The 12,918-nt window shown below is 41.6% G+C and overlaps 1 long non-coding RNA gene across 1 annotated transcript; it reads left to right on the top strand.

Moving 5' to 3' along the window:
* Nucleotides 1-1,737: 1,737 nt before the first annotated feature.
* Nucleotides 1,738-9,237, top strand: LOC117132865. The gene is made up of 2 exons (XR_004456548.1): nucleotides 1,738-7,165; nucleotides 8,258-9,237. It is a non-coding gene; the product is annotated as an uncharacterized LOC117132865 (long non-coding RNA).
* The last annotated feature ends 3,681 nt before the right edge of the window (nucleotides 9,238-12,918 follow it).

Below are 12,918 nucleotides of genomic sequence, written 5' to 3' on the forward strand. Positions count from 1 at the left end.
GACCTGGTGCCAGCCTATATTGTCATAGGCGTATGCTGAAAGTTCAGACAGGTCTGGAAGGTAACGCCTTGTGTAGATTATTTATCACATTTTCTCTCTCTAAATTTTGACCCTAGAATAGTTAGTCATTTCTATTTAAAGAATATATATATATATAAAATAAAAAATAATAAGATCTATTGTTTACTTGGATGAGTCTGAACAAGACTTGGTGGCTAAAACCATTAAGTTTTGATTCATAGCAGCCTGTCCAATCTTGGTCACTGATCCTGCATTGGAAGCACACTTTGACTCAGAGAGAAAACTAGAGAGAGAGAAACTAGGAACTAGCTTTTACCTGCAGCTCCAGATACCTGTCTGAAATCCTTGCATCCTATGATCGATACTCCCAAGGTAAAACATTCACTTTATATTTATGCTAAGAAATGAAGTCAGTAGGATGAGTTGTGTTATTTTAGAAATGGTTGCTAAGTTAGGATATTGCATAGTGTGCTTCTGTGATTAGGACTTTTTAAATGTGGTTGCAAAATTGTTGAGAAAAAGATTTCTATAGTTTAAAATCGTAAGTTCCTAATATTTTCAAACCTCTTTCAAAGAGTCTGCCTGTATGTTTTGCTTGAGGACAAGCAAAAGGGTAAGTCTGGAGGAGTTGATCTACCTTGGATTTGACCAGTTTTCATCCATGGTATATAAGTGTTTTACTATATATATATATATCTATGTTTTCTACTCTTCTAGGTATGTTTTCAGGTTCAGGTGCATTTCGGAGTAAAGTTATGACTTTGGAGCATTTTGGAGCTTAAAGGATATTTCACCCGAGCTGACCATGTAGAGGTCGACGAGAGGAAGAACAATCGATCGATCGCATCCAGTGCTGTCGATCGACACCAGGAGATCCCTCGACAGATGAAGATTAATATCGGTCGATGTACACAAGTACCATCGATCAATGTCGAGACATTGGACACGCGACATTTTGGATCCAGCGGACATAAAACCCAAGGTCAAGCCAAATTACGAAAATGCCCTGACAAGTTTTTAACCTAGTAGATTATATACTGCCTAAGTGTTTTGACGGCAGAGGAGAGTTTTTTGTTACAGTTTTACTTTGAGAGAGAAGAGAGAGTTTGGGAGAGAAGATCACTTGTGATTGGAACTCCTTGTTTCCATTTCTTTTCATCTATACTATGAATTTCTATTTCTTCATTGTTATGAATTGCTTTGCTATGTCTAAGTAGTTCAATTATTAGATCCAGGGTTCAGATAGATTTGTGGGATTAGCCCCAAACTATAGATCAGCCTTGTTGTGATATTCATGATAGATTTGTATTAATTGCTTGTTTTAGCCTTGCTAACTAGAACTTGATCATAGGATTTTATACTCAAGCACCCTTGTTATCCCATCCTGACATCTATCTATCATATTAGGACTGTTAGAGAGGGCTAACCGCCAATTTAGTATCTTAATAGGGCATATCATACTCGCGCATAGGCCTGGATAGAACCCGTCGATCGATGTCCTCAACTGACTATCGATCGACGTTGGCAAAGGTGTATCGGTCAACGTCTTAATAGACCATCGATCGACACTCTCTCATCGTCGACATACTAACCGTTGAGACACGAGATCTAGTCTGTTAACCAGTGAGACATGCGACAGCTGATCACTGAGTTAAGCGATTGAGCTCTAATATATCATGCATGCAACAGTTAGGCATCTATAGGTATTATAATCTCCAACACCTGAATAGTGGCCCTGCATCTAATATCATTTCCAACCAAGTTACATTTATTATTTACTCGCTTGTTACTATTGCTATTTCATTTAAACATTTGCAACCTTTAGAATTAATAAACACTAGATTTAATTGTTCCCTAGCTCCTTGTGGAATCGATCCCTAAGTACTACATCTGAACCTCTTTTGATGAGAGTAACACTCCTTAGGGTAATTTGAGCGGTATCAAGTTTTATATTGGTCATGATGATGTGCAGTCTATCTTATTCATCTTCTTTTCGATTTTTCTTTACATTTTTTTTGGCAAAGTGTAATCGAATAGTGGGGTCATCAGTAATGTACCTACCCCTCGCTTCCAATGATGTGTGATCATTCCATTAGAGAAGAATAATTGGATCGCATGAGACACTCCTACCCCTCTAAACCGCAGGAAATCATTTCAATCCTTTTTCTTCTTTTTTATTTATTTCTGGATGCCGAAGAGAGGAGAGAAAGAAACCAAAAATTTACAGACTTATGCCTTTCAGACCTGAAAGAGGAATCCAATCCAATGTATACCAAGCCCCAAGACAAGCAAATTGAATTGATTTAGGTTGGAAGTCAGCTTCGGTTCCTTCAGACTCTCTCAGCTAGCGTGGATGTTATTGGCAGGTGATCCACTTTGGCGTTTCTATTCAGTACACCCAGTATTCAATAACCTCAAAGAATGGTGCTAGAGAGCGGTTAGATAGTAAGTAAAATTGTATTTGATCATAATCCGCTTCTTGACTCGAAATTTTTTTTTTTTGAAAACATTTGATAAGACTTAATCCGGTCAGGTATATCGTTCTAACTTATTTTTAGTCATTAGCTTGAATTTTGGATATCTGATTTAGTCTGGATGAGGATGTGAACTTGCTCTAGAACAAGTCTCAGTGTCTCTCTTTCTCATCTTGTTGATGCAGTTGATAAAAGCTCTTGCAGAAACTTCCCCTTTGTCTCTCAGCCCTGGATCACGTAGCACTCTGACCTTGGGAAAGGATTCAGAACCTCCTCTGCAGCGCACTCTATACGCAAGACTTGCCTCTTGACATTGCAAAGGGACTAGTGACAGGAAATCAGCATCTACATTCTTTTTCTTTTTCTTCTTTCTATTCCTGGTCCTTCCCCTAGACTTAGACTTTTAAGTCTAGGTTGTTCTGAAATTCAGAGGGTATCGACCGATGTGGAAGACTTCGTGTTGATCGAATCTAAGGACTAAGAGTCGTCCGATGATGAAGGTTGATTGTCGATCGATTCTGAGGACTGGAAGTCGACCGATGCTGCAATTCTAATGTCGACTGACGCTTTTGGTATTGCAGGCTCGCAATTTGAATCAGATGTAGGTCATGGATCTTCAAATATCTCTATGCATGAAATAAGCTCCTCACTTTTCTTCTTCTCCATGGGATCATAGAAGACAGTTTCATCAACATTAGTCAGACACATCTTATTTCTCTTAAGAGCACAAACTGCCCCCCACTGTAGCCATGAAAGCTCGTCCAAAAGAAGTGGAGATGTCTTGCCTGATTTGATATCCACATCATGAAAGTCCACATGGATAATGCATTCCCCTATATCCACCTTAACATTCTTGATCATGCCTGCTGATTTTGCTTGGGAGTGATCCACGAAAGTGAAACTATCTTTAGAAGGTCCCATCTTTAGACCGAATAGCTCAACAGTGTCTATGTACATGATGTTGAATGCAGATCCAGTATTGCAGAGAGCTTTTGGTAAATGGCAACTATGTATAGAGCATGGAATCAGGAACTTTCCAGGATCTTGTTCCTTCTTCAGTGTCCTCTTGGGTTTACGGCTGACCTTGTTGAATAGGAGCTTAATGTCCTTATCAGTCTCTCTGACCAAGTCTATAATTATGATATACATCCTCAAAAGACATAACCTTAGGAACCCTCTTCACCCTCTTGTGAAATTCTTCAAGTTCCTCTTTGTTAACTTCTCGCCTTAGGTGTTTGGGAATATATGGTTTCCTAGATTTCACTCTCTTCTCAACTGGAATTTCTTCTTTCGTTGCCTGCCTTTCCATGGTAGGTTCAAATATGTCTGTTTGGTGTCGATCGATATCTGGTAGATGTTGTCGATCAACACTCTTAACAAAAAAGGTTTCAGCTAGGGTTGATTGCTCTTGCTATGGTGCTTCTGCAGATTGCTGACTTATCTTCTCTGTTGTCTTCAAGCAAACTGATGTCTGAGATGGATTTCGAGAGTCCTTCAAGCAGTGTGCATCAAAATCTGGTAAACGTACACGGTATGATATTGGCGGTTGTTGATCGCTGCACTTCTGTTGTTCTCGATCGATTCCATTATATTGTTGTCGATCGATGTTGTCCCTTTTAACTCGAGCTAGGTTCGGAGGATGTGGGTGTCGAGCAGCAAAATCTAAGTGGCTTTGAATTCGAACAGTTTTGTCTGATCCCGATCGGTGCTCAGATGTTGACGTCGATCGATGCTCAGTTGTTGGTGTCGGTCGATGCTCAGTTGTTGGTGTCGGTCGATGCTCAATTGTTGGTGTCAGTCGACACCAGTACGAGCTGTCTATGGACATGGATCTTTCGACTAATAAAACATCTTCTTCCAGCTTCTCTTGCTCAAGCACTTCCCCAAAGTCATCATCTGAGATGACATTAATCCTTTGACTAGAGCTTCTTGCTTCTTCACAGCTTCTGCAATCTAAGAAACCTGGGCATCTAGCATCATGACATTGGCATATAAGGTTTCAAATTTTCCATTCATCTCTTTGTAGAGAACATCCAACCTCAGATTTAAGTATGCGCTCGTCTTCTGCTGAATTTTTAGGATCTTTTCCATTATTTGAATATGGTCATGATTCTCATCCTTTTCTACATTTTGTTCCACCAATGAAACTTCATGTACAGAACCAATCTCAGCCTCAACGATCTTGTCACTGTCTATCGCAATTGATTTTATCTTGTTCATATCCAGATTGTTAAAACTGTTGCTAGACATCAAGTTCTCAATCAGTCGCTTAGCTTCCTATGGGGTCCTTGTCTCGAAGTTTCCTTCGCGTGCAGTATCCAGCATTGTTAAGGTCAAAATCGGTCACGACAGAATCAATGTCTGAAAGTCCGTAAAAATCAGCATGCACATTTTTACGAAAATTAATCTTCGTAAAGAAATCTTTACGAAGAGCCTTGCGTTAAAATCTTGTTCAAATTTCAATCGAACCACTAAATACCGATTGTCCGAAGGCAACAGACATGTATCCAAATTGGCCGCAGACAAGCTCAAGTATGGCAATCGGACCGCGGACAAGCCAAGCTCGATCGATATACGGCGACCAAGCATGCACACAGCTCGGTCGCTACGTAGCGACCGAGCTCGAGCCACAGCTCGGTCGCTACGTAGCGACAGATCTCAAACAAATCTCGGTCGCTACATAGCGACCGAGCTCGACCCAAGCTCGATCGCTACGTAGCGAGCGAGCATGCGTACTGCTCGGTCGCTACATAGCGACCGAGCACGCGCACGGCTCGGTCACTACGTACCGACCGAGCTCGGAACCAAGCTTGGTCACTACGTAGTGACCGAGCACATGCACATTTCGATCGTTACGAAGAGATCGAGCTTTGTCAAAACGTCGATACAACACGAATCCATGCATTCTCGTCTACTCTTTAATGCTATCTCCCAAATATTGTAGCTGAACCATTTCATGTTTCTCGTCACTCGAAGTCATTGATCAAACTTTACGATAAAAACCGCGGAAAGTTCGTTTTTATCGAAGAAACCGTAATAAAAGTTTCGAGTCAAAAGATGGCCGAAAGAGACCTAAGACGTGACTCGAAGCCCACTTACGATTTCTTAACCAAAAAGCCCATAAGCCTTATGACGGTTTATGCTTGGTTCGTAAGGAAAGATAAATGTCAAGTTTCCGCGGATAAATATGAAGGTTTCGAAGATAATTACGAAGATCGGGAAAAATGAAATATCTCCATTTTTAAGCTATGACGGCTTAAGGGCAGAAGAGGAAAAGCGTAAACCGACCTAGGAGCGAGTATATAAGGAGTTCTAGGCGAGAGGCAAGAGGGAACTTTTTCACAGCAAACTTGCACTTAGAGCAGTTTAGGCAATTTTCCATTTTTTGTTATTCGAGCTGCGACTCAATTAGGTTTAGCCGACTTAGAGTTGCTAGAACTAGAAATCTCGCCGACAGCTCTCGAGCCCAGGCTTATACCTTGTTGTAACGCTCAAACGCAGATTCGGAATAAGATCTACTTTGCTTTACTTTTACGATTTTTATACTTTATCATTGTTGTCTCGTGTTCTGATTGCTTAGCGTGTGGTATTAGTAGATATCCGGGACCTCTGGGAAATTAAGGCTCTCCTACTTTCCTTATTTAAACGGAAATCGACAGTGCAAATTTCGGTTCTCACAGTTTGGCGCTCGAAGGAGAGGGGGGGGTACGGATCAATCTAACTCTCAGCCACAAAACGCTTGATCAAAACAATGTCTGAAAATACGAAAGACAAAATCGCAGTTCGCAACAACGCTGGTAAGGCAACCCCAGCCACCACTGCGCCTATGGCCAACGCTTACGCAAACGCCATGGTCCCTAAAAAAAAAAATTGAAAAAACCTAGCCGCGACTTTTCGCCAGGAAGTGCTACGAAACGAGCTTGCGATTTCTCTGTCTAAACATAAAGGAAAATGATAAATTTTATCAAATCCCGTAAGTTTTGCTCATTTTCGAGCTAAAGAAGTTTCAATGCGTAAGGGTTTTATCAAAACACGTTTTCCAAAAACTATTCGGAAGGGAAAAACTTGTTCTCCCAAAAACCGCAGAACACCCCTAGGTTAATCGCGGAAAAAGGAAGCACAGCAAATTGATTATACAGCTCGGTCGCTACGTAGCTCGATCAGTCGCTACGTAGTGACCCAGAACGCACACAGCTCAGTCGCTACGTAGCGACCGAGCACGCACACAGCTCGGTCGCTATGTAGCGACCGAGAAAGCACACAGCTCGGTCGCTACGTAGCGACCGAGCTACCAACTTTCCACTCACTACATAGCGACCTGTCAGGCCTCAGAAAGGTCCTCCTTTGGGTTCTCTTTTGAATCCTCATCGAAACGCTTTTCGTTTGGTCTCAATCGGAGTTTCCGTTGAGATTTTAAGACGAAAACAAATAGGACTCTTCTTGGCTTGCTTCCACTCGCTACAGAGCGACCTGTCAGGCTTCAGAGAGGTCCTCCTTTGGGTTCTCTTTTGAATCCAAATCGACACGCTTTTCGTTTCGTCTCACTCGGAGTTTCTGTTGAGATTTTACGATGAAAGCAAGTAGGACTCTTCTTGGCTTGCTTCCACTCGCTACGTAGCGACCTGTCAGACCTTCACTCGCTACATAGCGACCTGTTAGGCCTCAGAAAGGTACTCCTTTGGGTTCTTTTTTGAATCCTCATCGAAATGCTTTTTGTTTCGTCTCAATCGGAGTTTCCGTTGAGATTTTACAACGAAAACAAGTAGGACTCTTCTTGGCTTGCTTCCACTCGCTACGTAGCGATCTGTCAGACCTTCACTCACTACATAGCGACCTGTCAGGCCTTAGAAAGGTCCTCCTTTGGGTTCTATTTTGAATCCTCATCGAAACGCTTTTCGTTTCGTCTCAATCGGAGTTTCCGTTGAGATTTTACGACGAAAACAAATAGGACTCTTTTTGGCTTGCTTCCACTCGCTACGTAGCGACCTGTCAGACCTTCACTCGCTATATAGCGACCTGTCAAGCCTCAGAAAGGTCCTCTTTTGGGTTCTCTTTTGAATCGACATGGAAATGCTTTTCGTTTCGTCTCAATTGGAGTTTCCGTTGAGATTTTACGACGAAAACAAGTAGGACTCTTCTTGGCTTGCTTCCACTCGCTACATAGCGACCTGTCAGACCTTCACTCGCTACATAGCGACCTGTCAGGCCTCAGAAAGGTCCTACTTTGGGTTCTCTTTTGGATCCTCATCGAAATGCCTTTCGTTTCGTCTCAATCGGAGTTTCCGTTGAGATTTTACGACGAAAACAAGTAGGACTCTTCTTGGCTTGCTTCCACTCGCTACGTAGCGACCTGTCAGACCTTCACTCGCTACATAGCGACCTGTCAGTCCTCAGAAAGGTCCTCCTTTGGGTTCTCTTTTGAATCCTCATCGAAATGCTTTTCGTTTCGTCTCAATCGGAGTTTCCGTTGCGATTTTCTGACGAAAACAAGTAGGACTCTTCTTGGCTTGCTTCCACTCCCTATGTAGCGACCTGTCAGACCTTCACTCACTACATAGCGACCTGTCAGGCGTTAGAAAGGTCCTCCTTTGGGTTCTCTTTTCAATCCTCATTGAAACGCTTTTCGTTTCATCTCAATCGGAGTTTCCTTTGAGATTTTACTACGAAAACAAGTAGGACTCTTCTTGGCTTGCTTCCACTCGCTATATAGCTACCTGTCAGAACTTCACTCGCTATATAGCAACCGGTCAGGCCTCAGAAAGTTCCTGCTTTGGGTTCTGTTTTGAATCCTCATCGAAATGCTTTTCGTTTCGTCTCAATCGGAGTTTTCGTTGAGATTTTACGAGGAAAACAAGTAGGACTCTTCTTGGCTTGCTTCCACTCGCTACGTAGCGACCTGTCAAACCTTCACTCGCTATATAGCGACCTGTCAGGCCTCAGAAAGATCCTCCTTTGGGTTCTGTTTTGAATCCTCATCGAAACGTTTTTCGTTTGGTCTCAATCGGAGTTTCCGTTGAGATTTTAAGACGAAAAAAGTAGGACTCTTCTTGGTCTGCTTCCACTCGCTACAAAGCGACCTGTCAGGCTTCAGAGAGGTCCTCCTTTGGGTTCTCTTTTGAATCCTCATCCAAACGCTTTTCGTTTCGTCTCAATCGGAGTTCCCGTTGAGATTTTACGACGAAAACAAGTAGGATTCTTCTTGGCTTGCTTCCACTCGCTACGTAGTGACCTGTCAGACCTTCACTCGCTATATAGCGACCTGTCAGGCCTCGGAAAGGTCCTCCTTTAGGTTCTCTTTTGAATCCCGATCGAAACGCTTTTCGTTTCGTCTCAATCGAAGTTTTCGTTGAGATTTTACGATGAAAACAAATAAGACTCGTCTAAACTCCTATGCTTGCCCCCACTCGCCCTTACCTCGATCTTTGTGTTCTCCTTCAAATCTCGATCGAAACGTCTCTTGTTTCGCCTCGATTGGAGTTACCATTGAAACTTTATGATAAAAAAAAAACCACAATGACTTGTTTTCTCGCATGAATTCAAAGTAATTGTATTAAACGGCAACAGTTAACTTAACACCTTAGCCGCCTTAACTTTACGATTACGTTGAACCTTTTTATAAAAATTGACGTCCTATCTAAGGAGAAGATAACAGTAAAGTTCGAAAGATAAATGTCAAATTTCAAAGGATAAACACCAATATCAAGAATGGCGAACATACACGAGAAGAAGAAGGGAAAAAAAGCAAGCAAAACTGAGAAGAGACAAAACTACATCTTCGAGAGAACTAAGGTATTTACGATTTGAAATTTTTGAAATTAGACTTGGAATTTTCGTATGAAATTGCTAAGAAATAAAAAAGCCTTTGAGACTTTAGGGAACGTAAAACCTAGCTGGATAGTCTGGCGAACTATGTCTTAGGTGATTTTTCCTGTCTCGATATATCGTTCCATAAATGTTCATCCAGATCTTGCAAACTGATCTAAACTCTCCGAAAATCAAGGAGCGATCGCCACGCATATCAAGCTCGCCTCCTACGGAATGAAAAACAAGAGACATCAACGTCATCTTAAAACCAATTTGTTTCTGGCAATTTTCTCGAAACCGAAATTTTCCAAGTCGTCAACGTGGAAACAACCAAATCACAGTCCAAGCGTCGTCTTTAAATCGTCCTGGATTATTGGTCATTCCAAATTCAGAAGAAGAAACGTACACAACCCTTCAAAGTATCGGTTCTACCGTTTTCTTTGGTAAAAAAAAAGGGAGTCAGTACGTATACTATACTCGTATACTCCCAAACATCAAAAAACTTTTGCAAATCGTCAAGAAAACGATTTTGTCAAAAAAAAATCATCCCAAATAGGCAAACGACAATCTAAAATTCGTCTAAACGCTAGCAACATATCCAAACGATCACGAACATAATCTCAAAAACTATACATCATTTCTCGTCGCGATCATGCGTACAGAAAACCTGTACCAATATCAAACCAAAACGCGACGATTAGCCAAAGTATTAAACCCTTTTCCGGCTTTAAGAAACCATTTTTGTTTAAATTTTTTTACGAGAAATCTTCAATCACCAAAACATTTCTTTCAGTTTCCGTTGTACCAAATGAGTAACAGAAAAGCCTCGAAAACATTTGTGACGAAGAAAAATCGAGAATAAATGTAGCATTGTGCACATTAAAAGGAACACTTTCCTCCCGATAGTTAGCTAGATCCACCTCTGGTTGACCAATTTGTTCCAGAAACGAATGTGTCATGAGAATCCGCTCAAAAAATCTATGAAAAACGTTCTGTTACTAGATCGTAATGAAATAAACCACGGTAACACTCCATGAGTAACTCCAAGCAACTTTCACCTAAGATCGAAATTACAGCAGAAACGTTTTTCGTAAAACCCACAGAAACAACGCTACTTTGATATGTTTATACGTATCACCGATTTACAACCTTCGTAAAATTGGTCCCCATTACTTACGCGAAAAATCCTTCGTATAATCAGACCAAGTCACAGACGCCTGAAGATTCATTCTTCGACGAAATTTCCTTCCTCGATAAAAACACCTTCTTGGAAGACCAGACAGTCATACGCGCTAACATCTTCTCAAAACATATCATTCGCGAAGACTCAAAATAGTAATTTTTACCATTAAGTTTGTTGCTGATCACAACAAACTCTTAACGTCCTAAACTCGTACATCCGACACAAGGATAATAGCGCTATAAAAGAAACCCAAAATTTTTGGTCAGCACTTCCAGGAGGCTTAAAAATTGTCCTTGGAGAGATGCTCGGTTCCAACCATACAAGTTGTATAAGCCGAGAACCTATCGCGGACTTTAAATCGGTATGGAATCAGGATGACACTGAAACGGGATACGTAAGTCGAATTAGTCATCGCACCTTCTAAAACTAGGAGTAAACCTAGGTCTTGCCCTAAACTCAGCGCACTGGTCTCTAACATCTCTAGGCATAGTATCAAACACCCTGATATGAAATCCCGAAATTTGTCTGTTTGCCAATACTCGAGCGTCTTCAGAAATTACACACTGCGGAGAACTCTCGAAACAGATCACGGATATAGAAGTTCATACAGAGTTAGATTACGAGATGACAACTCGTAGTCTTCCGTCTACACCCATATAAAATGCTATCGGCAACAAGCCTGATAACCTCTACATAAAAACTAAACCGTAAAGGTCTCGCTGGTAAACTAGTCATAAAAACCTTAACTCCAAGACGAACCATGAAAGGCCCTTCAACAAGGGTACGTAGGCAGCCGTCATAAGGTGCAGCCCCAATCTTATCACGTTCTACTTTTAGAAGAGCGAGAAGACCACTTACCACAGACCTTTTCAACCATTAATTCCGCCTAACTCACCTTACTTGCCTAACTTGCCAAGCCACTCGCTAGAACCTCACGCTGGAAGCTCATGGTTCTAACGAGCTGGGGGGCTAACTGTTGGGGTCAAAATCGTTCACGACAGAATCAATGTCTGAAAGTCTGTAAAAATCAGCATGCACATTTTTACGAAAACTAATCTTCGTAATGAAATCTTTACGAAGAGCCTTGCGGTAAAATCTTCTTCAAATCTCAATCGAACCACTAAATACCGATTGTCCGAAGGCAACAGACATGTATCCAAATTGGCCGCAGACAAGCTCGAGTATGGCAATCGGACCGCGCACAAGCTAAGTATTGACCGAGCTCGAAGCGACCAAGCACGCGTACTGCTCGGTCTCTACGTAGCGACCGAGCAGGCGCACGGGACGGTCGCTACATAGTGACCGAGCTCGGAACCAAGCTTGGTCACTACGTAGTGACCAAGCACATGCAAGTTTTGATCATTACAATGAGATCGAGCTTTCTCAAAACATCGATACGACACGAATCCATGCATTCTCGTCTACTCTTTAATGCTATCTCCCAAATACCGTAGCTGAACCATTTCATGTTTCTCGTCACTCGAAGTCATCGATCAAACTTTACGATAAAAACCGCGGAAAGTTCGTTTTTATCGAAGAAACCGTAATAAACGTTTCGAGTCAAAAGACGGCCCAAAGAGACCTAAGACGTGACTTGAAGCCCACTTACAATTTCTTAACCAAACAGCCCATAAGCCTTATGACGGTTTATGCTTGGTTCGCAAGGAAAGATAAATGTCTAGTTTCCGTGGATAAATATGAAGTTTTCGAAGATAATTACGAAGATCGGGAAAAATGGAATATCTCTATTTTTTAGCTATGACGGCTTAAGGGCAGAAGATGAAAAGCATAAACCGACCTAGGAGCGAGTATATAAGGAGTCCTAGGTGAGAGGCAAGAGGGAACTTTTTCACAGCAAACTTAGCACTTAAAGCAGTTTAGGCAATTTTCCGTTTTTTGTTATTCGAGCTGCGATTCATATAAGTTTAGCCGACTTTGGGTTGCTAGAACTAGGAATCTCGCCGACAGCTGTTGAGCCCATGCTTATACCTTGTTGTAACGCTCAACCACAGATTCAGAATAAGATCTACTTTGCTTTACTTTTACGATTTTTATACTTTATAATTGTTGTCTCGTGTTTTGATTGCTTAGCGTGTGGTATTAGCAGATATCCGGGACCTCTGAGAAATTAGGGCTCTCCTACTTTCCTTATTTAAATGGAAATCGACAGTACGAATTTCGGTTCCCACAAGCATCATATGATATCGCACATCAATACCGTTGCAAAACTTTTTCAGCAACTGAATCTCCATAAAATCATGATGTGGATAGTCCCTTTGGTATCTCCTAAACCTCACCCAAGAGCTTTTGAAAGCTTATTTAGTTCCCTGAGAGAATGTCCAAATTTTATCTCTCATCACTTCAGCCCTTGAATCAACTAAAAATTTAGTCATAAATGCAGTCCCTGACATCATTCCATGTAGTGAGAGATCTTGG

The sequence above is a fragment of the Brassica rapa genome, chromosome A03, assembly GCF_000309985.2.
Source record: "Brassica rapa cultivar Chiifu-401-42 chromosome A03, CAAS_Brap_v3.01, whole genome shotgun sequence".
Classification (NCBI taxonomy): domain Eukaryota; kingdom Viridiplantae; phylum Streptophyta; class Magnoliopsida; order Brassicales; family Brassicaceae; genus Brassica; species Brassica rapa.